Raw genomic sequence first — 24,846 nt, forward strand, 5'->3', positions numbered from 1 at the left:
CAATATTTTGTGTTTCATGTCAGCATCCAGCACGTTGTCAGAAATATTATGCTTTGATGTAAAGCATCTGCTGTGCGCCAGCTTACTGCGTCAGAGAAGCATTCCCCACTGTAATTCCACAGAATTTCCATTTCACACAGCAGCAATCTTCTGAATGAGATCACCAATTTAATGCTGAACACTGGAGAGCTCTGTACTGTAAATTTACACCCATAAGAAATTGGGTTCATATGGTATTGCTACAAACTCATCTTTGAAGGAGCTTAAATTCATAATACCTTATAATACTTGACAAAACTTCAATCAATTCAAAGATATTGAATTCAAAAATCCCAGATTTGAACTGACTGGTAATCAGTTAAAAGCTAGATTCCTCCAATCTACCTTTTCCCTTTTCCAAAGTATGAAACCAGAGGCACCAGTACTACTGAATTACTTTGCTCAAATATCTATTCTTTAGAATCAAATGTAGCTGGTGAAAGTCAGTTCTGGATGTGGCTCAGTGGGCTTGAGTCATATAGTTATAAGTTCAAGTCCCACTTCAGGACATGATTTATATATTTATTTTCTTCAGTCATGGATGTGGGCATTGCTGGCAGTATTTATTGCTCATCCCTAATTGCCCTTGAACTGAATGGCTTGCTAGGCCATTTCAGAGGGTATTTAAGAGTCAACCACATTGCTGTGGATCACATGTAGGCCAGACCAGGTAAGGATGGCAGATCTTCTTCCCTTAAGGACATTAATGAACCAGATAGGTCTTTACAACAATGGTTTCATGCTCATCATCAGATTGTAATCCCAGATTTTAACTGAATTCAAGTTTCACCATCTGCCACGGCAGGATTTGAACCCAGGTCCCCAGAGCATTACCCTGGATCTCTGGATTATTAGTCCAGTGACAATACCACTGCTCCACTGCCTCCCCGGAGCACACAATTCTCAGCTCACACTCAGTGCATTACTGAGGGAGTACAGGGAGAACATCTGGAGGACGTTCCCTGGAAGATTCGTCCTTCAGTCAAGAATGTCTAACCTGTGACCTTGCTCAATGAGACACGCAAATTAACTAGTCTCCCACTAATACCAGTAGTTACAACTGACCTTGGAGCCCTTCAGAAAAGGACTCAGTACTCAGCACTACCCAAAGATGTGCTCATCATTGCAAGTGTTTGGATATCAACTAAAACTTAGAATAAAACTCGTCAGTGATTTGCACCAAGTGATTAGTCCGATGATGTGACTGTCTATAACGCACAGACACCAGAAGAATTTCTGATGTGCCTACATGATTCACAGAAATAGAGTCCCTTGGACATTCCTCAACAAGCTGACCTTCATTTTCAAATAACTGAGTACCACCGGTGTGACAATTTGGTTTTAAGAAAATAGACAATAAACTCAAACATTCATAATTGTATTACAAGCATCACTTGGGGACATTCAAATGAACTGTGTAGAACGTGGAGTCAACACATTCAGGAGGGAGGAAGAACATAGATTGATAATAAATAGGAGATCCTTTTTGGTTTGCCTTGTGCACGTCATATAAAATCTATGATATTGGCAATCTGAGCTCCCACATCTATATCATCCACATAAAGCCCTCAACATTAGCTGCCCCACCCTGTACTTTCTACATGTGTCCTTTGACAGTCTACAAAATTATGAGAGGAATAGACAGGGTGAACAGTCAGAAGCTTTTTCCCAGGGAGCAAGACTCAATTAAAAGGGGGCACAGGTTCAAGACAAGAGGGGACGGTTTAGGGGAGATAGAACAAAAAAGAACAAAGAAAGGTACAGCACAGGAACAGGCCCTTCAGCCCTCCAAGCATGTGTCGACCATGCTGCCAGTCTAACCCAAAACCTTCTACACATCTGGGGTCCTTATCCCTCTATTCCAATCCTATTCATGTATTAATCAAGACGTCCCTTACTCATCACTGTCGTACCTGGTTCCTCCACCTTCTCCAGCAGTGAGTTCCAGGCACCCACTACCCTGTGTTAAAAACCTTCCCTCGCACATCTCCTCTAAACTTTGCCCTGTCACCTTAAACCTACGTCCCCCAGGAATTGACTCTTCCAACCTGGGGAAAAAGCTTCTGACTATCCACTCTGTCCATGCCCCTCATAGTTTTGTAGACTTCTATCATGTCACCCCTCAACCTCCATCATTCCAGTGAAAACAAACTGAGTTGATCCAACCTCTCCCCAGGGCTAATGCCCTCCATAACAGGCAACATCCTGGTAAACCTCTTCTGGACCCTCTCCAAAGCTTCCACATCCTTCTGATAGTATGGCAAGTATGGCAACCAGAATATTCCAAGTGTAGCCTAACTAAGATTCTATACAGCTGCAGCATGACTTGCCATTTTTTTATACTCAATGCCCCGGCCGATGAAGGCAAGCATGCCTTCTTGACTATCTTCTCCACCTGCGCTGCCACTTTCAATGACCTGTGGAACCTGTACACCTAGATCCCTCTGCCTGACAATACTCTTAAGGGTTCTGCCATTTACTGTACATTTCCCACCTGTATTATACCTTCCAAAATGCATTACCTCACATTTGTTCGGATTAAACTCCATCTGCCATCTCTCCGCCCAAGTCTCCAACCGATCGATATTGTGTTGTATCCTCTGATAGCTCTAATTACTATCCGCAATTCCACCAACATTTGTGTCGTCCGCAAATTTACTAATCAGACCAGCCTACCCTGCACTTCCCATGTACACTCCTGGTACTATCCTGTGCACTCCAAACACACATCAATATTAGCAATTCCAGTTAGTCTACCTTATATTATCCATTTTCTTACACTGGTTGAAATACTAGGGGAATTTTTTCACATGCACCAGGAGAAACAAAGTGCAAAATCCCCATGCCAGAATCTTCAAGCGACTGAGAAAGTTGTTTGTGCAAATTATGGGCGGGATTCTCCGAAATGGAGGCAGAGTGTTCGCGCCATCGTGAACGCCGTCGCATTTCACGACAGCGCGAAACGTGAACGGGCACTACGGATTCTGGCATGCGCAGTTGGGCCGCGCCAACCCGCGCATGTGCAGTAGGGCCGCATCGACCCGCGAATGCGCAGGGGACTTCCTCAACGCGCCGGCCCCAAAGCAACATGGCCTGGGGGTTCAGGGTCCGGCCGCGTAATAAAATAGGGCCGGGGCTGGAGAGGCCGGCCCGCCGATCGGTGGGACACAATCGCAGGCAAGACCCCATTGGAGGCCCCCCCCCGGTGGAAGAGCCCCTCTCCCTCCCCCCCACAGGCTGCCCCCCAACCCTACGCTCAGAGTTCCCACTGGCTGCGAGCAGGTGTGAACGGCACCGGCGGGACTCTGCCATTTCCGCTCGGCCCATCTAGGCCAGAGAATAGGCAGCCCGGCCGCGGACAGCGGCCCGCGACCGGCGCAGCGCCAAATGCGCCGGCGCATGGCACCGATTCACTGCTCCTCAGAGAATCGCATGCCGGCGTCGGACCAGCGCCGCAGGAAAAAATGGCGCGAATGGCCATTCTCCCATACGGCACGGCATGGGAGAATCCCGCCCTATGTTTCTGATTGCCTCGGTGCATGTCAATCATGGTTGCTGATACAGAGGTTGAAACATTAAACAATCTTTTCTCTTGTATGTAAACAGGTCAGTTAAATATTTCTGACTTTGATTTCACATACCCAACATTTATGTTTCTTTCACCTGTTAACAAGCTACCAGCTAAAGAGTGTGGGGGAATACAACTGAAGAATGCTGAATTATCAGACATACCAGAAGATGCTATGTTAAATGTCTTCTTACCTACAATAGCTAAACTGCTTTCAGCAAGGATATTCATTCAGATGCAGACCTATATTCAGTAGGAGGGAATTATGGGCCACGGTTCCTACCCCCAACCACCGTTGAGTGACTTCTACCACAAGGTATATATGTTTCAAGGGAGGCCTAGATCAGGCTCAATTTTGAACCCTCCACATCACCGTTCCCTCTACTCCCACATAAATAACAGCCACTCTGCGGAAAGCACACACAAAATTGAGATGCAGCTTAAGTCACTGACTTGTGCAAGAAACCAAACAGCCAATAAGGCAGCATATTCATGAGAATATTGTTCCTGTGTAATGGTGAAAAGAGATTTTGCCAGATTCAAAATAAAAATGAAAGTAGTGTTAAAATAAATCACTGGCACTAGAACAAACATTATTCAGCATTCTTCTAACTCTCCAAAGGCTAGGCTTGCCATATATTTTATCACATGAAGATATTGACCCTTTGAAGGAACCAATTTAAGTTTCATTTGCAGGTCACATACACTTGCAAACCTCCCACTTAACTAATACTCAACTTGAAGGTACTTGCATGATTAGATTTTTGGCTCCTGTTTTACACAGACACATCAATCAATAAGGTGTCCACATTCTCTTAATTTGTTTCCTTGTCTCTTGGGAGGATGTGCATTTTTATTGATCCCAAATGCTTAGTGCTTTACAGAGCCAGCTTTAACTGCTTCTACGCTCAGTGACGAGCACACTTTCTGCCTCCAAGCTACACACAGCTGTTAAAGGCAATTTAGCTACATGTAGTCTATAATAAAGAGCTTTTAAGTCATTTCGTGGAAGGGTCTAATGCATCCTAAAGGTTCCCCCCCCGTCGCAGTAAATTACAATCGTTCTGACCTTACCTGTCTCTCACTCTAATGTAAATACAAAGTCAACCAGACATACTTCAGTTTATCTTCCCAGCACAACACTGACCTTTCACCTTCCCGGATAACACTGTCATCATCGCGCTTGCGCTCTGGGCCGCACACACTGGTTGGAGTTGGCGGAGGGAGCAGACCGCGCATGTGTAAGATGAGTTCCAAAGGGTTCAGGCGCAAGCGGGAGGCGAGTACTGCGCAGGTGCAGTGCTCTCGAGTGATTTTCTGGAGTCAGGCGCCCGGAACGGATTTCCACCCGTTAAGCGGTTCGAGCCGCCCTGGGCTCCTGTGGAGGAACGGCAGCCGCCTCATTTAGCCATCCCGTCAAATGTCAAGACCTGAGACAGTCTCCTTTTAATTCTAAAGGAATTTTCGTCCTCTTCCAAACAATAAATTGAACTTACCCTTCTCTCCCCTCCCAGTCTCCACATAGAAAGGAGAATAGCTTTAGTGTGCCTGAAAACCAAAGCATTTATTTCCTAAGTGACAGACTAGTGTCTTCCTTGCACGATATCTGGAGTAAGATGTGTTTGTTATATGTCTGCTTCGTAGTAAAGCTACAAAATAAAGAGAGGTTATTACATTTTCCTCCAAAAACAAGAGATTGTAAACCCATAAAAAGATTCGTAAAAAGCTGCTAGGGAGACAGGATAGTGAAAGGCTTCCCGGCCACTGCGCGCGCGCTGACCACGCTAGGCCCACCGGGGGTTGTAGTTCCTGAGAAGCGGCGAATCCGCTGAGGGGGAATTGAAGAGCCAGCGGCTGGGAACTACAACCCCCAGGAACCTCTGCGGCTCATTCAAACTGCTGTGTGGATGTGTGTTGGTGTGAGCCCCCCTTTTTGCTCTGGTGATGATGACAGGGGTTGTGGTTCAGGGGGTAGTAGAGCCAGACCGTTACGAGAGACAGAGAGAGATTCAGCTTCATCAGACTGCCAGGGAACTAGCAGCAGGATAACCAGGGAGAGAAAGAGTGAACGAAGGAAGGCGCCACTCTCCCCGCCCCTCATCCCTCACCATGGAGTCTTATCACAACCATCATCCCCACTACTAACAGGCAGCAGTGATCAGAAAGAGAGTCAGGCTGCAGAAATCGCCGAGACCAGCTGCAACAACAATACCACCATCCTCGAACTCAGTGACACATTGCACATTTGGCTTTGTTACTGAAGCATTCTAGAAGGGTAAGTGCTGATGTATGGGCTCAGTCATAAGAACTGTTGAGTTTCTCTTCAATACTGGGCAGACCTTAGCATCGAGATGTTGCTACGTTCGTGGGTTGTAGTTTCTTCATTAAATAAGCATTTTTAAAAATAGTTTCTGCCTATGACATAAGGGATTGAGATTTACAAATGCAATCCGGATTCCACCATTTATTGTATATATCTATCTATATATATATATATGGCCTGCTTATCATACCGTAAATGTTCAACTTTAGCGCTTGACATTCTGTCGGATGAGATTTTCCTCTCCGTACGGTTTTTTTGTAGACTACACATATAATGAATTGGCATTAACTAAAATAAACTCCGAGCAGCATCAACTTTCTCCCACTCCCCATCATCTGCAAAATAAAGCAAGCCTGGTCGGTTAATCTTTGACAACAGCTGCCTTCAGACACTAACGTCAGACGCGTACAAAGGAAACGATGTACCATACTTTTTGCATACATGTGATCATTTTAACGTCTTAAGTAATAACCTGCTCGATAAAATTGCAACAAACTGGAGGTACAGCATTTATAGCCTTCAGATAGAATCTCAAGTTTACCATTGCAGCAGATCTTTATCGTAGGGCTGTCGAGTTTTCCATAAATCTTTTATATAATAAGTTTAGATATTGGAATTTTTAATATAAAGAATTAATAAAGTGAGCAAAATTAATTTGGACGTTCATTTTAAAATGATTTTGCATATTAAGAAAATTAACTGTCATGCTTCCCAGTAAAAGGAACATTAATAACGACTTTTTGATATATGAAAGTAGGTGGTAAACCAGCAGCTATGATAGAATTACTGTATGGTCCCCCCTCCCCTCCCCCCTCCCCCCCCCCCCCCCCCCCCCCCACACACACCTCCTCGAACATTTTTCTACTGAAATCTTCTGTGTACATAATCTAAAATCTTATATTCATGTTTAATTTCTCGTAACTTTTCAAATCTGCTTCATCAAGGTGGTGAACCAAACATTAGGAGTGCCTTTACAATTGCAGATGTGAATTCTGCAGTGTCTTACTGAACATTAGTGATTTGGGCTCTGCCAAACTGCTCAAATTCACAGATTTAAAATAAACTCGGAGAGGAAGTTCAATCTTAAAAGGCAGCTTAGGAACGAGAAACTGATCTGCACGAAACATACAGTAGAAAGATCAATATAGGTTACATTTAATTTACTGAAGTGATACACTTAGGAACAATCAGCAAAGCATAAAAAATTTTGAACACTGGAGCACATGTCACAGAAGGTCATGTTGAAACTATGGAGCACTCCATGCAAGTGAAAAAGTGATTTACTTCTATTTTGCAGCTCATGGTCTGTGTTATATTACCCTTGGTGGTAATATGTCGTTCTTTGCCTTTTGATCCAGAATGGTCCCTTGAGTTGATGACAAAGAAACCACCAATGATTAGATTGAAACAAAACTAATTTATTGGATAATGATTAATTCAATGAAGTTCGCACACGCTACTGAGCTACAGTTAATAATAAAGTAATGTTGGTTTCAGAGATGGCAGAAGGCAGGAATTGAGAGGATGGGGGATATGTTTATAGAAGGGAGCTTTCCTAGCTTGATGGTGCTGGAGGAGAAATTTGGTTTGGTGAGGGGAAAGAAATTTAGGTACCTGCAGGTGCGGGACTTCCTACGTAGACAGGTCTCAACCTTCCCACTCCTACCACCAAGGGAGATTCAGGATAGGATAGTTTCCAGAGTTCCAGAGTGTGGGTGGGAGAAGGGAAGGTCTCTGACATCTATAAGGAGCTTATGGGGTCAGAGGCCACGCAGACTGAGGCGCAAGTGGGAGGAGCAGTTAGGAGGAGAGATAGAGGATGGTCTCTGGGTGGAGGCGTTGAGTAGAGTCAACACGTCCACAACATGCGCTCGGCCCAGCCTGATACAGTTCATGGGTTTGTGGGGGGGTGGGTGTGGGGGTGGGTGGGGGTGTGGGTGGGGGGGGTGGGTGTGTGTGGGGTGTGTGTGGGGGGGGTGGGGGTGTGTATGGGGGGGTGGGTGTGTGTGTGGGGGGTGTGTGTATGTGGGGGGTGGGGGGGTGTGGGGTGTGTGGGGTGGGTGTGGGGGGGTGGTGGGTGGGGGGGGTGGGGGGGGTGTGGGTGGGGGGGTGGTGGGGGGGTGGTGTGGGGGGTGGGGGGGTTGGGTGGGGGGGTGTGGGTGGGTGGGGGGTGGTGGGGTTGGGTGGGGGGGTGTGGGTGGGTGGGGGTGTGGAGGGGGGTGTGGGTGGGTGCGGGGGTGTGGAGGGGGGTGTGGGTGGGTGCGGGGGGTGGAGGGTGTGGGTGGGGTGTGTGGGTGCGGGGGGTGGAGGGTGTGGGTGGGGTGTGTGGGTGTGGGGGGGTAGGGGGGTGGAGGGAGGGGTGGGGTGGGGGGAGGAGGGGGGAGGGGGGTGGAGGGAGGGGTGGGGTGGGGGAGGAGGGGGGTGGGGGGGTGGGGGGAGGAGGGGGGAGGGGGGTGGGGGGGAGAGGGGGGTGGGAGGGGGGGGAGGTAGGGGAGGGAGGGGGGGAGGTGGGGAGGGAGGGGGGGAGGTAGGGGGGGAGGGGGGGGAGGTAGGGGGGGTAGGGGAGGGGGGAGGTAGGGGGAGGGGGAGGTAGGGGGGAGGGGGTGGGAGGGGGTGTGGGGATGGGGGGTGGGAGTGAGTGGGGGGGAGGGTGGGAGTGGGGGGGAGGGTGGGAGTGGGGGGGGAGGGTGGGGGGGGGTGGGAGTGGGGGAGGGAGGGGGGAGGGTGGGAGTGGGGGAGGGAGGGTGGGAGTGGGGGAGGGAGGGGGGGTCGTGGGGGGGAGGGGAGGGGTGGAGGGGTGGTGGTGGGGGGGGGAGGGGAGGGGTTGGGGGGGGAGGGGAGGGGTGGAGGGGAGGGGTGGTGGGGGGGGGTGGAGGGGTGGAGGGGAGGGGTGGTGGGGGGGGAGGGGTGGGTGGGGAGGGGGGGTGGAGGGGTGGGGTGGGGAGGGAGGGGTGGGGGTGGATGGGTGGGGTGGGGGGAGGGTTGGTGGGTGGGTGGGGGGAGGGGTGGGGAGGGGTGGGGGGGGAGGGAGGGGTGGGGAGGGGTGGGGGGGGAGGGAGGGGTGGGGAGGGGTGGGGGGGAGGGAGGGGTGGGGGTTGGTGGGTGGGTGGGTGGGTGGGATGGGGGGGAGGGCAGCGAACCATGTCCACATGTTTTGGACATGCCCAAAGCTCAGTGGTTTCTGGCAGGGGTTTGCACACGTCATGGAACAAAAGAACAAAGAAATGTACAGCACAGGAACAGGCCCTTCAGCCATCCAAGCCTGTGCCGACCATGCTGCCCGTCTAAACTAAAATCTTCTACACTTCCTGGGTCCGTATCCCTCTATTCCCATCCTATTCATGTATTTGTCAAGATGCCCCTTAAATATCACTATCGTCCCTGCTTCCACCACCTCCTGCGGCAGCGAGTTCCAGGCACCCACTACCCTCTGTGTAAAAAAACTTGCCTCGTACATCTCCTCTAAATCTTGCCCTTCGCACCTTAAACCCATGCCCCCGAGTAATTGACCCCTCTACCCTGGGGAAAAGCCTCTGACTATCCACTCTGTCTATGCCCCTCATAATTTTGTAGACCTCTATCAGGTCGCCCCTCAACCTCCGTTGTTCCAGTGAGAACAAACCGAGTTTATTCAACCGCTCCTCATAGTTAATGCCCTCCATACCAGGCAACATCTGGTAAATCTCTTCTGCACCCTCTCTAAAGCCTCCACATCCTTCTGGTAGTGTGGCGACCAGAATTGAACTCTATACTCCAAGTGTGGCCGAACTAAGGTTCTATACAGTTGCAACATGACTTGCCAATTCTTATACTCAATGCCCCTGCCAATGAAGGCAAGCATGCCATATACCTTCTTGACTACCTTCTCCACCTGTGTTGCCCCTTTCAGTGACGTGTGGACCTGTACACCTAGATCTCTCTGACTATCAATACTCTTGAGGGTTCTACCATTCATTGTATATTCCCTGCCTGCATTAGACCTTCCAAAATGCATTACCTCACAAAGAAAAGTGCAGCATCGGAACAGGCCCTTCGGCCATCTGGATTTGGCCATCATCCATTTGTCTGGATTAAACTCAATCTGCCATCTCTCCGCCCAAGTCTCTAAATGATCTAAATCCTGCTGTATCCTCTGACAGTCCTCATCGCTATCCGCAATTCCACCAACCCTTGTGTCGTCTGCAAACTTACTAATCAGACCAGTTACATTTTCCTCCAAATCATTTATATATACTACGAACAACAAAGATCCCTGGGGAACACCACTAGTCACAGGCCTCCAATTAGAAAAGCACCCTTCCATTGCTACTCTCTGCCTTCTATGACCTAGCCAGTTCTGTATCCACTTTGCCAGCTCACCCCTGATCCCGTGAGACTTCACCTTTTGTACCAGTCTACCATGAGGGACCTTGTCAAAGGCCTTACTGAAGTCCATATCGACAACATCCACTGCCCTACCTGCATCAATCATCTTTGTGACCTCTTCGAAAAACTCTATCAAGTTAGTGAGACACGACCTCCCCTTCACAAAACCATGCTGCCTCTCACTAATATGTCCATTTGCTTCCCAATGAGAGTAGATCTAGTCTCGAAGAATTCTCTCCCGTAATTTCCCGCCCACTGACTTAAGGCTCACGGGCCTGTAATTCCCTGCATTATCCTTGCTACCCTTCTTAAACAAAGGAACAGCATTGGCTATTCTCCAGTCCTCTGGGACATCACCTGAAAGCAGTGAGGATCCAAAGATTTCTGTCAAGGCCTCAGCAATTTCCTCTCTAGCCTCCTTCAGTATTCTGGGGTAGATCCCATCCGGCCCTGGGGACTTATCTACCCTAATATTTTTCAAGATGCCCAACACCTCATCTTTTTGGATCTCAATGTGACCCAGGCTATCTACACACCCTTCTCCAGACTCAACATCCACCAATTCCTTCTCTTTGGTGAATACTGATGCAAAGTATTCATTTAGTACCTCGCCCATTTCCTCTGGCTCCACACATAGATTCCCTTGCCTATCCTTCAGTGGGCCAACCCTTTTCCTGGCTACCCTCTTGCTTTTTATACATGTGTAAAAAGCCTTGCGATTTTCCTTAACTCTATTTGCAATGACTTTTCATGACCTCTTCTAGCCCTCATGACTCCTTGCTTATGTCCACGGTGTTAAAAACAAGGGTGGCACCGAGTCCGGAGGTGGCGTATTTTCAGGGTGTCGGAAGGTCCGGGAATCCAGGAGGGGAAAGAGGCAGACGTTCTGGCCTTTTCTTCCTTGATGGCCTGGAGATGGATATTATTAGCTTAGAGGGACTCAAAGCCCCCGAAGTCGGAGAGCTGGCTATCTGACATGGCTAGCTTTCTCTGTTTGGAGAAAATCAAGTTCGCCTTGAGAGGGTCACTGTTAGGGTTCACCCGGAGGTGGCAGCCGTTCGTCAACTTCTTTGCAGAAAATTAATCGTCAGCAGAAGGGGGGCGCGGGGGGGGTGGGGGTTAGTTTAGTTTAGAGTAGGGGGTTAATAAAGGTGGGATCTGTAAGGGAGGAAGCAAGCTTTTTGCACTATGTTTTGTTATGGGTCAGGGTTTAGAGAACCCCAAAGTGTATCATGGAGTTCACCTGACCCACAACATTTAATAGATTGTGGTATGGGGAGCACACGGCCCACTCTACAAGTGTGGTACTTCAGAAAGGGAAAGGTTCTTTTTTAAAGCAAAACAATGTTTATTCTATGAGCGCAAGTTAACCTTTTTTAATACAAACAGTGAACATCTAAGCAACCATTAATTCAAATACAACCCCAAAGACTGCAACCCTAAGTAACTCTAAGCTGTCCTTTTAACATCCAAAAGACTTAACAAACCTTCAAAAAGGAGCACATTAGGTTTACATTCAATACTGAGACCTTTTACAATTCTGGGTTCACCAAATGATCCATAGGTAGCCTTTGGATGGCAGAGATCAACAGTACAGCCCTTTGTTTTAACTCCAGATGCAGCTCACTGAAAAACACAAAGACACACCCAAGCTTTTCTCAAACTGAAACTAAAAAGCAGAAGTAGAACTCAGCTCCACCCACACTCTGACATCACTCCAGTAACATGAGCAGCTCCATTTCTTAAAGGTACATTTCTTAAAGGTACTCTTACATGACAGTTTATAGACTTATGTATATTGTTTATTTTGTTGTTGTTGTAAAACCAAAAAAAACCTCAATAAAATGTTTATTTAAAAAAATAATAAATTACTGTTGAATCTGTCTAGCAGTCATCAATAATCTAGTAATCACGAATAATTTCCTCGTGCTAACTCTCTCTAATCTAATGTACTCGTGCTGTTCTCAGGCTTTCTCCTTTGCTAACTACCCAGCATTCCCTGAGGTCTGATTTATATACCGAGAACCTGTGGTGTCCTCTGGTGTTTGAATTACAGATGTAATAATTAACCCTTCACTAGCTTGCCTATATACATACGATGCGGAGATGCCGGCGTTGGACTGGGGTGAGCACAGTACGAAGTCTTACAACACCAGGTTAAAGTCCAACAGGTTTGTTTCGATGTCACTAGCTTTCGGAGCGCTGCTCCTTAAGGAGCAGCGCTCCGAAAGCTAGTGACATCGAAACAAACCTGTTGGACTTTAACCTGGTGTTGTAAGACTTCATATTATATACATACCATTACAGTCTGCTCTACATTGGGTAGACATAAAGCAGATTGGGAGATAACAACATTACACGCCACCATTCAATCCGCAAGTGTCACCCTGAGCTTTCTGACGCTGTCATTTTAATTTTCCAACCATATACCCCCACCCCCTGGTCTCCCTATCCTTGATCCCTGATATTGTTCTGCCAAAGCTCATCACAAGCTTGAGAAATTAACCTAATCTTTTGACTCAACAGTGAGTTCAACAACTTTAGATCTTTACAACTCCTCCTCATTTTTTCAGACTGCAGCTATTGCCAATGATTCTGCTTTGCCTTTATTTCTTTATTTGATCATTACGTTCTCCTTTTGCCTTGCACCAACATCCCATTTTCATTCAATCTTACTTGCCTTACACTTTGTCATAGTTCTTTGCTTTTTTTCTAAGCTTGCCTCCCTCCTCTTTCCCTGCTTCTAAACTTGCTTAAAACCTGTTACATCTCTATCTTCTTCCTGTTTTAATGTAAGTCATTGAACTGAAATGTTAACCTTGTTTCTCTCTCCACCAATGCTGTCTGACCTGCTGAGTATTTCCAGCATTTTCTGTTTTTTTCAGATTTCCAACATCCGCAGTAGTTTACCTTTATGTCAAACAATAAATTGCTTTAGTCAGACTTAACCTTTTCTGATCACCAAAATCCAAGGGTCTTAATAATGTCCATTTCTGTTCATCAAGTCCCAAGATATTATTGTCATGTGGAAAGGACGAGATTGACCCGAGAACCAGGGGACTGAATTTTGAAGAAAGGGATAGGAACTCTGAGCTTTGAAGTTTAGACAAGTCAACAAGGAGGTTGTCTTATGAAGTGTAGAAAGTAATAAATAGTGTAGAAAAGGTAGATGTCAAATTGTGCTTCAAAATCACTGCAATAGAGCAAGAAAGCACACTGATTAAAAGTAGTAAAAGGAATACGCTGGGACATTTTTCTCCAGGAGGTACCAGCATTTCAAATGAGTTTCCGGTTGGAGTATTGGGGTAAAATGTTTTTGTTTAAGAAGCATGTCGTGATTAGGGAACTCTTTCTGAATGGATAAGGCAAGATGGGTAGGCAGGGCTAAATCGCTGGCTTTGAAAGCAGACGAAGGCAGGCCAGCAGCATGGTTCAATTCCCGTACCAGCCTCCCCGAACAGGCACCGGAATGTGGCGACTAGGGGCTTTTCACAGAAACTTCATTTGTAGCCTACTTGTGACAATAAGCGATTTTCATTTCATAGAAATCTGAAACTCTATTCTCCCAAAAGCTGGTGAGGCTGGGTTAGTTGAAAATTTTGAAACTGAGAGTATCGGTGGTTAAGGTGGGTAGATGGAGTTAAGGTCTGGATCAGTCATGACTTAATTGAATGGTGAAATCGGCTCGAGAAGTTGAATGGCCAATTCCTATTTGTGCCTTCTGAATTATTAAACAAAGTGAATTTCTATATATATTCAGAACTTTAAATCAGAGGAGATTACTGTTAAAATTAAGTTTATTAACAACTTATTTAGCACACGACCATCCAATCAGTAGATGATACTTAGGAACAGAATGGAAAGAAAGGAAGATGTTTGTGATGATGACTGGGGGAATCAATGAATTCTGATGCGATAGCAGCAGGCTGAAAATAGGATTCGGTGGTGCCCATTTTCAAAAGGTTGCAAATCAGATACACGCCAATGTATTTCTCTAACTTTAATCTTGTGTAAAATACTGCAATCAATTATCCAGAGCAAAGTGGAACATTATATATGCAATGATTACCTATTAATTGGATGTCAACCTGGATTCAGAAATGGAAGATCTTGCCTGACCAACCTTTTTGACTTTTGTGGGAACATCATATGTGCAGTTAAACACGGAGCTGTGGGAATTCCGAATACGTCTTTGGAATCCTCTTGAGGGTGGAAATTCCAGAGCGATATTAGGAGCAGTGCTATTTCTATATTATTTGAACAAATTGGATTCAGAAACTTGTTACAAATTGGTCAAATTTGCATAGTAGGAAAGGGGTTTGATTCTGAAGATAAAAAGCCAATTGAAGAAAATGTGTAAGTGGGGAGAGCAATGTCAAGTGAAGGGAAATCGTAAAGTGCTGTGTGCATACTAACAAAGATTTGTAAAGGGTAAATTTAGGGGTGATGTCTGGAAGATAGTTACACAAACTGCGTTTAATGTTAATGTATGAGATGGACTTCAGCAGAGTATTAGAGGTGAAAACCTTGGAATCATTTATGAAAAAATCAGATGTTGTAACAGAAGAATGTACAGGGCTTTTGGGATGGATGAACATTGGTGAGCTAAATGGTATTCTCATTTGTATTTGTTTTACTGGAACCCATATTTATTTTGTTCATTTACTTCTGAATTTGAAAATAAATTCCCTTGGTTCATTCTCCCCTTTTTGTTCCACAAGTTAGAACAGATTATGTATTCTTTTCATAACTCCGCGATCTATAAAATATCCATGTTGCCATTATTTGAATCTATCATTTTTTTTTTTTTTTATTTAAAATATAAATTTAGAGTACCCAATTCATTTTTTCCAATTAAGAGGCAATTTAGCATGCCAATCTACCTACCCTGTATATCTTTCGGTTGTGGGGGCAAAACCCACGCAAACACGGGGAGAATTTGCAAACTCCACACGGACAGTGACCCAGAGCCGGGATCGAACTTGGGACCTCCGTGCCGTGAGGCAGCAGACCTAACCACTGTGCCACCGTGCTGCCCTTATCATATTGAAGTTTCTGCCGGTGGTTTAAAGATTAGGTGATGGGTATTTAAGGCACCTATGTTTCATGATAAATTAACTATTATGCAGATGGAAATATTCAGGTGAGGCCAGATTTCTTTGTTAATACACAGAAGATTAACATTTTTCTTCAGCTTGTCATCATTTCTGGGAGGAACATTAACATGGCTACATTGCCCTGGTCCAGCTGATCTCCTGGAATGCTGAGATACTCGGCCACGCAAACCTAAAAATGCTTGTTTCCAAATGTAAGGGTTTGAAGAGGTTGTGCATTATGTCACAGCAAATAGCAAATTAGTTTGCATATAAAATATTTGAATATTTACAATTTAGATGCCAATCTCTTTGCATCAAATAAAATTTTGATTTTGTGAGGTGGATTAGAAAACCTAACTGCTTATAACCTTTGTCCAAAATTCGTTCATAAACTATTTTATTAAATCTCCTACAGTATTCACATCAATTCTAACCAAGTCAGTTGTCTAATTCGTTCATAAACTATTTTATTAAATCTCCTACAGTATTCACATCAATTCTAACCAAGTCAGTTGTCTCACTAGTAGTTTGCTCTTAATCTCAGCAACAAATTATTAGCACTTCCATCAGGCAGTATAAACTAACTCATAAATGATCAACTCACTATTCAGTCCAGGTTCCATTAGCTTCACTTCATTCTAAACAGACATTTCTGCAGGGTGCTAACCTGAATAGCCCTTTGCTCTTCTGACATGGGTAACCTATTAGCATTATTAACAAACACAAACTTAAACATTCTACAAACTCTTAATTTTTTTCACTATTCATTCAATTGGATTTAAGCTATCTACAATGACATCAAATTTAATTGTATCTTAAAAGTTAAACCCAGTTTAATAACACCTGGACTGATATGGTAAAATTCAAACCACAAACACAAGAACTAATAAATACATAAAACCAAGAAGTCTTACATGGAATTGTAATCAAGGGCACCAATTATTCCATACTCCATACCCTAAATCCTTGGCTAAGAACCATATTGGAAAGCATTTACAATGCCTGAGTAATACAAGGTGACAGAATGTGGCTTTGTTGAACTGACTTGCATCAACTAGTTCAAATTTCTGACAATTACACGACCAACCTATGATTAATCCACATAAACTGGTCATTGGACCCAAACTGTCCATTTTGGTATTTATCCTCCGCAGGAACAGTTGTATTAAGTTGATGTACTTGTCCTGTTGCCATATCCCTTCATCTCCTTTCCTTTCACCAGCTATCTAACATATTCGTACACATTGATAGGGTGACTCCACAGCCTAATCATTGTTTGTGTTAAGATAGCTTACTAGCCCTTGTATATCATTTTATATTGGTTTTCTTCCCCAAATCATCAAAGTGCAAGTCAAACTGTGAAGCCATGAAATAAAATGTATTTTGTTAATATGCATCATAAGGTTGCAACGGCTGTTCAACTATTACACAGTAACTTAAGTTCAAAATTGACACAGTCAGCAAGATTGTTTTAGTTCATGTTATTTGTATACCCAACAAGGTACAGATTTGAATAGTCAGTCAACTGGATATATTAAAAGCCTGTAGTAGGGTTAGTGTTCTCAGTTCCCTTTTGAGCACATCTCTGAGACATCACCCAGGTGAACCTTCATCTCTCATTATAATTTAGACTTCTGACTTCTGTTCTTGTTTGCATTAAATTTATTTCTGTTTTCAGGAGCTACATTTTGAACATAAAGCAATAGTGCTGAAATAAATCTGAAATCTGTGGCTAACAATAGTTCTCAACCTTCTCGGAACTTGTGTGAGCTGTTTCTCACCCACTCAAAACCCTTCTGTGTTTTTGAAAGTTTAATGGTGTTTGTTCTTAAGCCAAGAAGCATAGATCATAGATCATAGAATTTACAGTGCAGAAGGAGGCCATTCGGCCCATCGTGTCTGCACCGGCTCTTGGAAAGAGCACCCTACCCAAGATCCACACCTCCACCCTATCCCCATAACCCAGTAACCCCACCCAACACTAAGGGCAATTTTGGACACTATGGGCAATTTAGTATGGCCAATCCACCTAACCTGCACATCTTTGGACTGTGGGAGGAAACCGGAGCACCCGGAGGAAACCCACGTGCACACGGGGAGGATGTGCAGACTCCGCACAGACAGTGACCCAAGTCAGGAATCGAACCTGGGACCCTGGAGCTGTGAAGCAGAGAAATACTCTTTTCCTTACATATTCATATCCTCACCAACTGAAGTGATCCTTCTGGAAAGATTTCCCTTAGCTGGTGTCTTTCATTTGCTGTGCCTCCATTCTCAACCCTTACTTTCACCTTAAAACAAAGTTCTCTTTGTCGTTACCCTCTGCCTCACCAGCCTGCTCATTCACCAGATCAAAAACACCATTTCTGCCACTTACAATATGATCCTGCCAGCGAACACACCTCGTTCTCCCCTCTCTGCTTCTGGATACACTTGCGTGAACTCAAAGCCACCTGCCAACCCTATCCCATATTGCTTGATATTCAAATTCCATCATTCTCTGCCTTGGATATACTCAGTGACTGCACATCTACAGCCCAGTACGGTGTAGAATTCTAAACACAATACTTTGAAAGAAGAAATTGCTCCTCACTTTAGTCCTGAATCTCTTGTTCAGAGATTATGACCCCAAGTTGTAGGTCCCCAGATAGGACAAATTTGACATGTTTCAATAAGATCATCTCTCATTCTTCTAAACCCTGTGTAAAAATCCACTCAATCTCTCCCTTTAGGCCAATTCCCCTCCCAATCCCAGGAATCAGTCTAGTGAACATGCATTGCATTCCTCCAGGCTGGTATTTCCTTTTTGGAGCAAGGAAACCAAAACTGTGCATGGCACTTCAGATGTGGCCTCACCAATGCTCTATAGAATTGTGAAAAGACTTCCTCTAGTTCTCTAATCCTTTTGTAACCATTTGCTTTCCTAATTGTTTGCTGTTCCTACATGTTAACTTTCTGTGATGAACGTACAAGGTTACCCAGGCCTCTCTGAATCGCAACATAACCCAGTTACCTTTGTGCTCTGCATCCATCTAAGAAATGTAGAGTCTGTAGTTAAAGGTGAGAGTGTCTGTCAGTGTTTCTTATTGATTAAGTGTGTGTATTTTTCTCCTTTCTAATTACTCTGTATTTGCTACCTCACCAATTATATTACATAAAGTATTTCCACATAAAAGATACTTCCCGTTACGTTCCGCCAAAAAAACTTCCCAATCACATGAAAAAAAAAAGATTCTGAGATGCAGCTAAATATGAAAGGTCCTCGTTGATACTGTGACAATTGGAGGATTTCAGGAATATTTACTTCTAAATATTGGGACAAGTTAAGAGTTAAAAGCCTGGGGGTACAGTGTGTTGGCCACAATGGTCATGTTTTTAAAAAGGACTTTATTTTGCTTCTCGTAAAAAAAAAAGGTGAAATTGACAGGGATGTGTTTTTCAATCTGGGCCAATGGACTGTGATTTGACTGGGGAGGTCCCTAATGAGTTCATGTGCTTTTGCAGCCTGCAGAGATAATTTGTTTTCCAACTTGGGGAGATGAGGTCATTGCTAGGTGGAGCTCAGAGAAGCAAAGTTCGGAGAAGCTTTGAGAAAGAGAGGAACTGAGTTCTGATCTGCCTGACCCTGACTCCACAGTTATTTCCAAGTAGGATAGTTCAGGGGAAAAAAAGAATAAGATTTGAAAGCAGAGCAGTCTTGTCTGAAGACAAGAGGCTGAAAGAACCCAATTGAAGCAGCTGTTTGAAGTTATTCAGCCAGAGTCTGAGGAGGTTCTAACCAGAGCCAGGATCTGTCCTGTACAAGTATTACTCTATGCCCTACTGATTTTTAAGATGGATTAAGAGCTGTATGTTTCTTTTATTGTTTAATGGGAAATTGTACAGTTGTGTAAGGTGTTCTTTTTCAGGTGTGAAGTTTAAAAATTTAATATTGTTTTATAATAAAGTTTTATTTTACAATACTGAAGCCCTTTATTTTTTCATGCAAACACTCCTGGAGAGAACCATTATTTCCGCACAGTCTTAAACTAAAATATTGCTGTTTCGGTCCAGTGTCCGAGCCACTGTTGGGGTCTGGACTGGGATTGTAATATACAACAATTTATATTTAAATAGAGCCTTTAACATGATAAAACGATCCAAGGGACACTTTGTCAAAAAGTGGCACTCGTGCCACATAACGTGATGTTAGAGCAGATGGCCAAGGTTTGGTAAATGAAGTAAGGTCTAACAGGCCTCTTAAAAGAGGAATGAGAGGTAGAGAGCATAATCTTAGATAAGTTAGCTGATAATTTAGCAAGAGTTGGGGCGTCTAGAAAGTTGTCAGGGACATCACTCTGTATGTATCAGAATACATGTGAAAACTAACACTGCTTTTGGATTATATCACCAAGGGTCAGCATGTGGATGAGAAATAGGAGGGGCCAATAGATCCTTAGGGCTGGCGCACCAGTGATAATGGTGCAGGAGTGGGAAAACAAGCCATTGCAAGTGATACTCTGACTACTATTTGATAGATAAGAGTGGAAGCAGGTAAGAGCAGTCTCACCCAGCTGGACAATGGAGAGGGATAGTGTGGTCAACTGGGTCAAAGGCTGCAGCCAAATTGAGAAGGACAAGGAGGGATCATTTAACTGTCAGCCAGGCAGGATGTCATTATTGACTTTGTTAAGAGCAGTTTCAATACTCTGGTGGGGAGGAAAACTGATTGGAAGGATCCAAACATGGAATTCCAGGAAAGATAGACATGGATTTGGGAGGTGACAACACACTCAAAGTATTTGGAGAAAAAAGGGAGATTGGAGATTCTGTGGCAGTTTTCAAGGACAATGAGGTTTTTTTGTTCAGGAGAGGGATGATGTTGGAAGAGTTAAAGGAGCAAACAGTACCTGGAGAGAGAAAGAACCATTAACATCAGCTATTGTGGTGACAGGAAGGGAAATTGGGTGGTTATTAGTTTAGTAGAAATAAGGTCAAGCGAGCATGAACTGGGTTTCAATTACTCATCAGCTCAGGGAGGGCATAAAGGGTGACTGGGTGACTAGAAAATATGCAAATTCAAGACTAGGGTGGGGGAACTTTAGAGGAAGCTGGGCCTAGTGGAAAGTAGCAGAGACAGCTGGTGGCATGGTCTCAGACCTTGTGCCAAATAAATAGAAGAACTCTTGGAGGAAGAGTGGAGGAGAGAGAGATTTAAGAAACTGATTTGCAGTGGAGAAAAAAAGCCAGTGGTTATCTTTACATTCCAGGATGATCCTGGAATAGTGAGAAGTTTTAGAAGAGGAGAACCTCAAAGTGTTTTATATAGTCCAGCCATATCTGGCAATGAGAGGCTAAACCATGAGCCTGCCTTCTCCTTTCAAATCCCATTAAAAAAAGTATTTCTAACCTAATAAATTGATTTAAAAATTAAATACTTCTGGAAATAAAATCACAAACTTATTCAGATCAGCAAACCCAATTTTCTTACAGTTTCAACCATAATTCACCGATCAATCCTCATTATCGTTAATTAATTTGGGTGCAATTTCCTCCAATCATTTATAATAATAATCTTTTTATTATTGTCACAAGTAGGCTTACATTAACACTGCAATGAAGTTACTGTGAAAATCCCCAAGTTCCACACTCCAGCGCCTGTACGGGTACACTAGTAGGAGGAAACTGGAGCACCCGGATGTGTTGGGATCTAGCCCCTTCGCCTCGGAGACCTCAGGCGAGCCCCATTCAGTACTGGTCTCCACAAACGGGGACAAGACGGAACAGCACTCGTGGGGGTCTTCCAGGGGGTTAGAGGGCCCAAGTGCTTGCCCTCTGGACAGAGTGGTACCCTGGCACTCCCAAGGTGCCCAGGCAGCACTGTCAGCTTGCAGGGGCACTACCAGGGTACCAGGTTAGCACTGCCAAGGTGCCAAGCTGGCATTTTTGGTGCGGCGGCGATCATGCCAGTGGCATCACTCAGGCATAAGATTGCCTAGTGCAGGACAGTAGGGTGGCATGTGCCTCATCACCCTGAACCAGGAGAAGGGCTTGATAGAATATCACACATCTACATGATGGATGTGCTCGCCAAAATGGGGTTTGGGGAGGGAATCTGCAATTGGATCCAACTGCTCTACACAAACATCAGTAGCGCATTTTCAATCGATGGGTGGGAATCAGAAAGCTTTCAGATCAAATTTGGAGTCAGGCAGGGCTGCCCCCTCTCCTATGTCCTGTTTGTGTGTTGCATAGAACCTTTTGCCGAGTCCATCAGGAAGGATCTGGGCATAAGAGGAGTAACAATCCCAGCATCGGTGGCATTCAGGTCAAAACCTTCCTGTATATGGACGGCTTTGCCGTCTTCTGCTCAGGTCCCATGATGGTGCACAGGCTCTAGAATGCCTGCGACCAGTTCAAATTGACCTTGAGAGCCAAGGTGAACCATGGCAAGAGCGAGGCCATGTTCTTTGGGAACTGGGCTGACTGGTCCTTTGTCAGATTACCTGAAGGTGCTGGGGATATGGTTTGGAGCGGCTGGGGCAAGCGCCAAAAACTGGGAGGAGCGTATCGCCAAGGTTAGACATAAACTGGGCATGTGGGAGCGTTGGGCATGTGGGAGCAACGCTCCCTCTCCATCACAGGCACAAATCTGGTAATCAGGTGTGAGGAACTCTCGGTGTTGCTGTACGTGGTTTACGTCTGGTCCATACCCTGGCCCAGTGCCTTAGCAATCACCCGAGCCATCTTCAAGTTCAGCTGGATCCAAAGATGGATCATGTCTGAAGGGACACCATGCACAAATCTCAGGATAAGGGGGGTAAAAACGTACCCAATGCCACCCTCATCCTGATGACCACCTTTGTGTGCGGCTGCATCAAGGTGTGCTTTGACCGCCGGTATGCAAACACGAAGTGTCACTATGTGTTGAGGATCTACCTGATCCCCCGGTGTTGTGATGGATGAATCTTCCTCGTTGCCATGCAATGCTCCAAGTAGTTGGATCGTGCAGTATCACATGTCCCTCATGGAACAATTTGTTAAGAAAAACAACTTTGACCACAAGGCGATCAAGAAGTGGTCTGCACGTCGTGTCCTTGAGGCCTTTAAGGAAAAGGAGACAGTGGATCACGTTAGATGGTTCCCTGAGCAGATTGTCAGAGTCATCTAGCAAACGCCTCATCACCAGAGCTTTCAAAAAAGCACCAGGGCCTAACTTGGCTGATGGTGAGAAGGGCCCTCCCCATCAGATCATCCATCCACATCCGAAGCCTCAGTGCTGCCCTCGAAGCGGCTGCGGGGGGGAATGAACCAGCCACATACCTCCTTGTGGAATGTGCCTTTGCAAATAAGGCCTGGAGAGAGATGGAGTGGTATTTGTCAAGGTTCATCCCGAGCAGCTCTGTGACACAGGACTCTGTGCTCTTCAGGCTTTTCCCAGTATACACACCGCGACAAGCATCAACTGCTGCTGGAGAATCATCAACTCGGTGAAAGATGCCTGAAACCTGTTGATCTTCCAGTGCAAAGAATTGTCCTTGACCGAGTGTTGCAGTTTGGCACATTCCAAGGTCCAGGTCTACATGCTGAGGGACGCACTCAAGCTTGGGGCAGCGCCGCCGAGGCACAATGGGGAATGGCCACCGCGTAAGGCCTTTCAGAAAATGTACGCTGAGGGGCTGATAACCATGTAAAACCCCTCGGTCTGTGTGATTAATACCAAATATTTGTAACCCTACAGAAGCACCGCAGGGTGCAACATGACCAATGTAAATAGTTTGAAAAGATTTGTAATGAAAATATTGAAATGTATGTAATGTTCTCATTATTGAATTGAAGCACCTCGGAGTCCAACTGGACCTCTGAAGAAAATTTAAGTACTATCGTACTTTACTGCTATGACAGTCTGAAATGCATTTGTAAATGTTTTTTCTTTTGAGATTTTGTGATTGAAATATATTTTTGAAATTATAAAAACTGATCTCCACAAATGGGAACCAGACAGAATCGCACTCATGGGGGTGTCCGAGAGAATTGGAGGCCCCAGGTACTTGCCGTCTGAGCAGCGTGGCACCCTGTCACCGCTGGTGCCACCCAGGCACCCTGGCACTGCCAGCCTGGCACTGTTAAGATGTGCCCAGATGGCACTGCCAGCTGGCAGGGACACTGCCAGGGTACGAGGTTGGCACTGCCAAGGTGCCAAGCTAGCATTTTTCACACAACAGTGATGGCTGCCGTGCGCGGATGTTGGGGGGACGTACGGGAGTGTATGGGACCCCTTCCTGGGGGATGTTGGGGGATGCGTCCAGAGATCGGGACGTCATTTTGAAATGTACACATCTCTCGTTACACTGAGGTGTTCCGGCGAGCAGAGCTCCTCAGTGCAGAAAATGGGGCTATGTGTGGCCTGGGCCGCGCCGGGAAACACATGGCTAAATGCTCTCGCTATGGGACTTTGTTCCCATTTGGCTAAATTACGCCATGGATACTTGTGGTTGGGTAATGTGTATTTGCCTAACTTTTATAATGATTATCACTCACCCTGCCAAAACAGTCTCCCAGAATCTATCCTCTGCCTCAAGTTCTTGGGCTGGACACTCGCCCACTTTGAGGGCACTCCTGTAAAATTCTCAATCGTTTCAATTCAAAAATGTTAATTGAAATAAATAAACCGTAAATAAATCAGTGGATTTAAATTGCCTATGCCTTGGTGAACTGCCCCATCTGTCAAAGTGTCTTCCTGGAGTGGGACGAATTTGAACCTGATGATTGAAATGTGAAAGTGCTCTGCTGTGAGCCAAAGCATTCTATTCATCAGTGGCAGCTAGTCTGACTGTGTATGCCTCCACTATGTCCTCACAGCGCTTCATGCAGATTAGCCCATGTGTGGCATACCGGCGCTGTGGTCACATCTATTGTACAAGCATCATTTAAATTTGTAGAGAAGCTTGTTTATTTAGCATGTTGGTCCCAAAGCATCTCTAAAAATTGTATTGAAGTCAATATGTTTCAACTTTGGAATACCTTTCTTTCAATATTCATAGTTCAGCATGCCCAATTGTTCCCAACTCTACCAGTGACATACCAGGATTATAGCTTTTTTTTATAAATGTATTTTATTCCAAACATATGTGAAAAGTTACAACATGTAACCAATTTGAGAAACAAACTTCCCAACACACGACTATATAGTTTGTACAAATGTTTCCCCTTTTTCGCGCCACCCCCGGCAATGAACAACTCAAACAAAGTCACAAATATTCCCCACCTTGCCTCAAAACCCTCCGCTGAACTCCTTAACTCGTATTTGATCTTTTAAAGCGGAAGAAAGTCATATAAGTCACGAAGCCAGACTGCTACTCCCGGTGGCGTTGCTGATCCCCACTCCAATAAGATTTGTTGCTGGGCAATCAGAGAGGCGAAGGCCACAACGTTGGCATTCCTCTACTTCATCAGCTCTGGCTTCTCCAATATCC

General features: G+C 45.1%; 1 protein-coding gene and 1 long non-coding RNA gene across 5 annotated transcripts in view; one reads left to right on the plus strand and one right to left on the minus strand.

Moving 5' to 3' along the window:
- fcsk (fucose kinase) overlaps nucleotides 1-4,761 on the minus strand; it is a 497,568-nt gene extending 492,807 nt beyond the window's left edge. For 2 of the 4 annotated variants that reach the window (XM_072518609.1, XM_072518607.1), the window contains exon 1: nucleotides 4,682-4,761. The gene's annotated coding sequence lies outside the window, so the exon portion shown is untranslated. The remainder of the gene's footprint in view (nucleotides 1-4,681) is intronic. The other 2 variants (XM_072518610.1, XM_072518608.1) reach the window with 1 other exon arrangement.
- Nucleotides 4,762-5,497: 736 nt separating this feature from the next.
- LOC140384855 (uncharacterized) overlaps nucleotides 5,498-24,846 on the plus strand; it is a 340,278-nt gene continuing 320,929 nt past the window's right edge. The window contains exon 1 of the long non-coding RNA XR_011933175.1: nucleotides 5,498-5,882. This is a non-coding gene — a long non-coding RNA (uncharacterized lncRNA). The remainder of the gene's footprint in view (nucleotides 5,883-24,846) is intronic.

The sequence above is a fragment of the Scyliorhinus torazame genome, chromosome 10, assembly GCF_047496885.1.
Source record: "Scyliorhinus torazame isolate Kashiwa2021f chromosome 10, sScyTor2.1, whole genome shotgun sequence".
In the NCBI taxonomy this organism is placed as follows: Eukaryota; Metazoa; Chordata; class Chondrichthyes; order Carcharhiniformes; family Scyliorhinidae; genus Scyliorhinus; species Scyliorhinus torazame.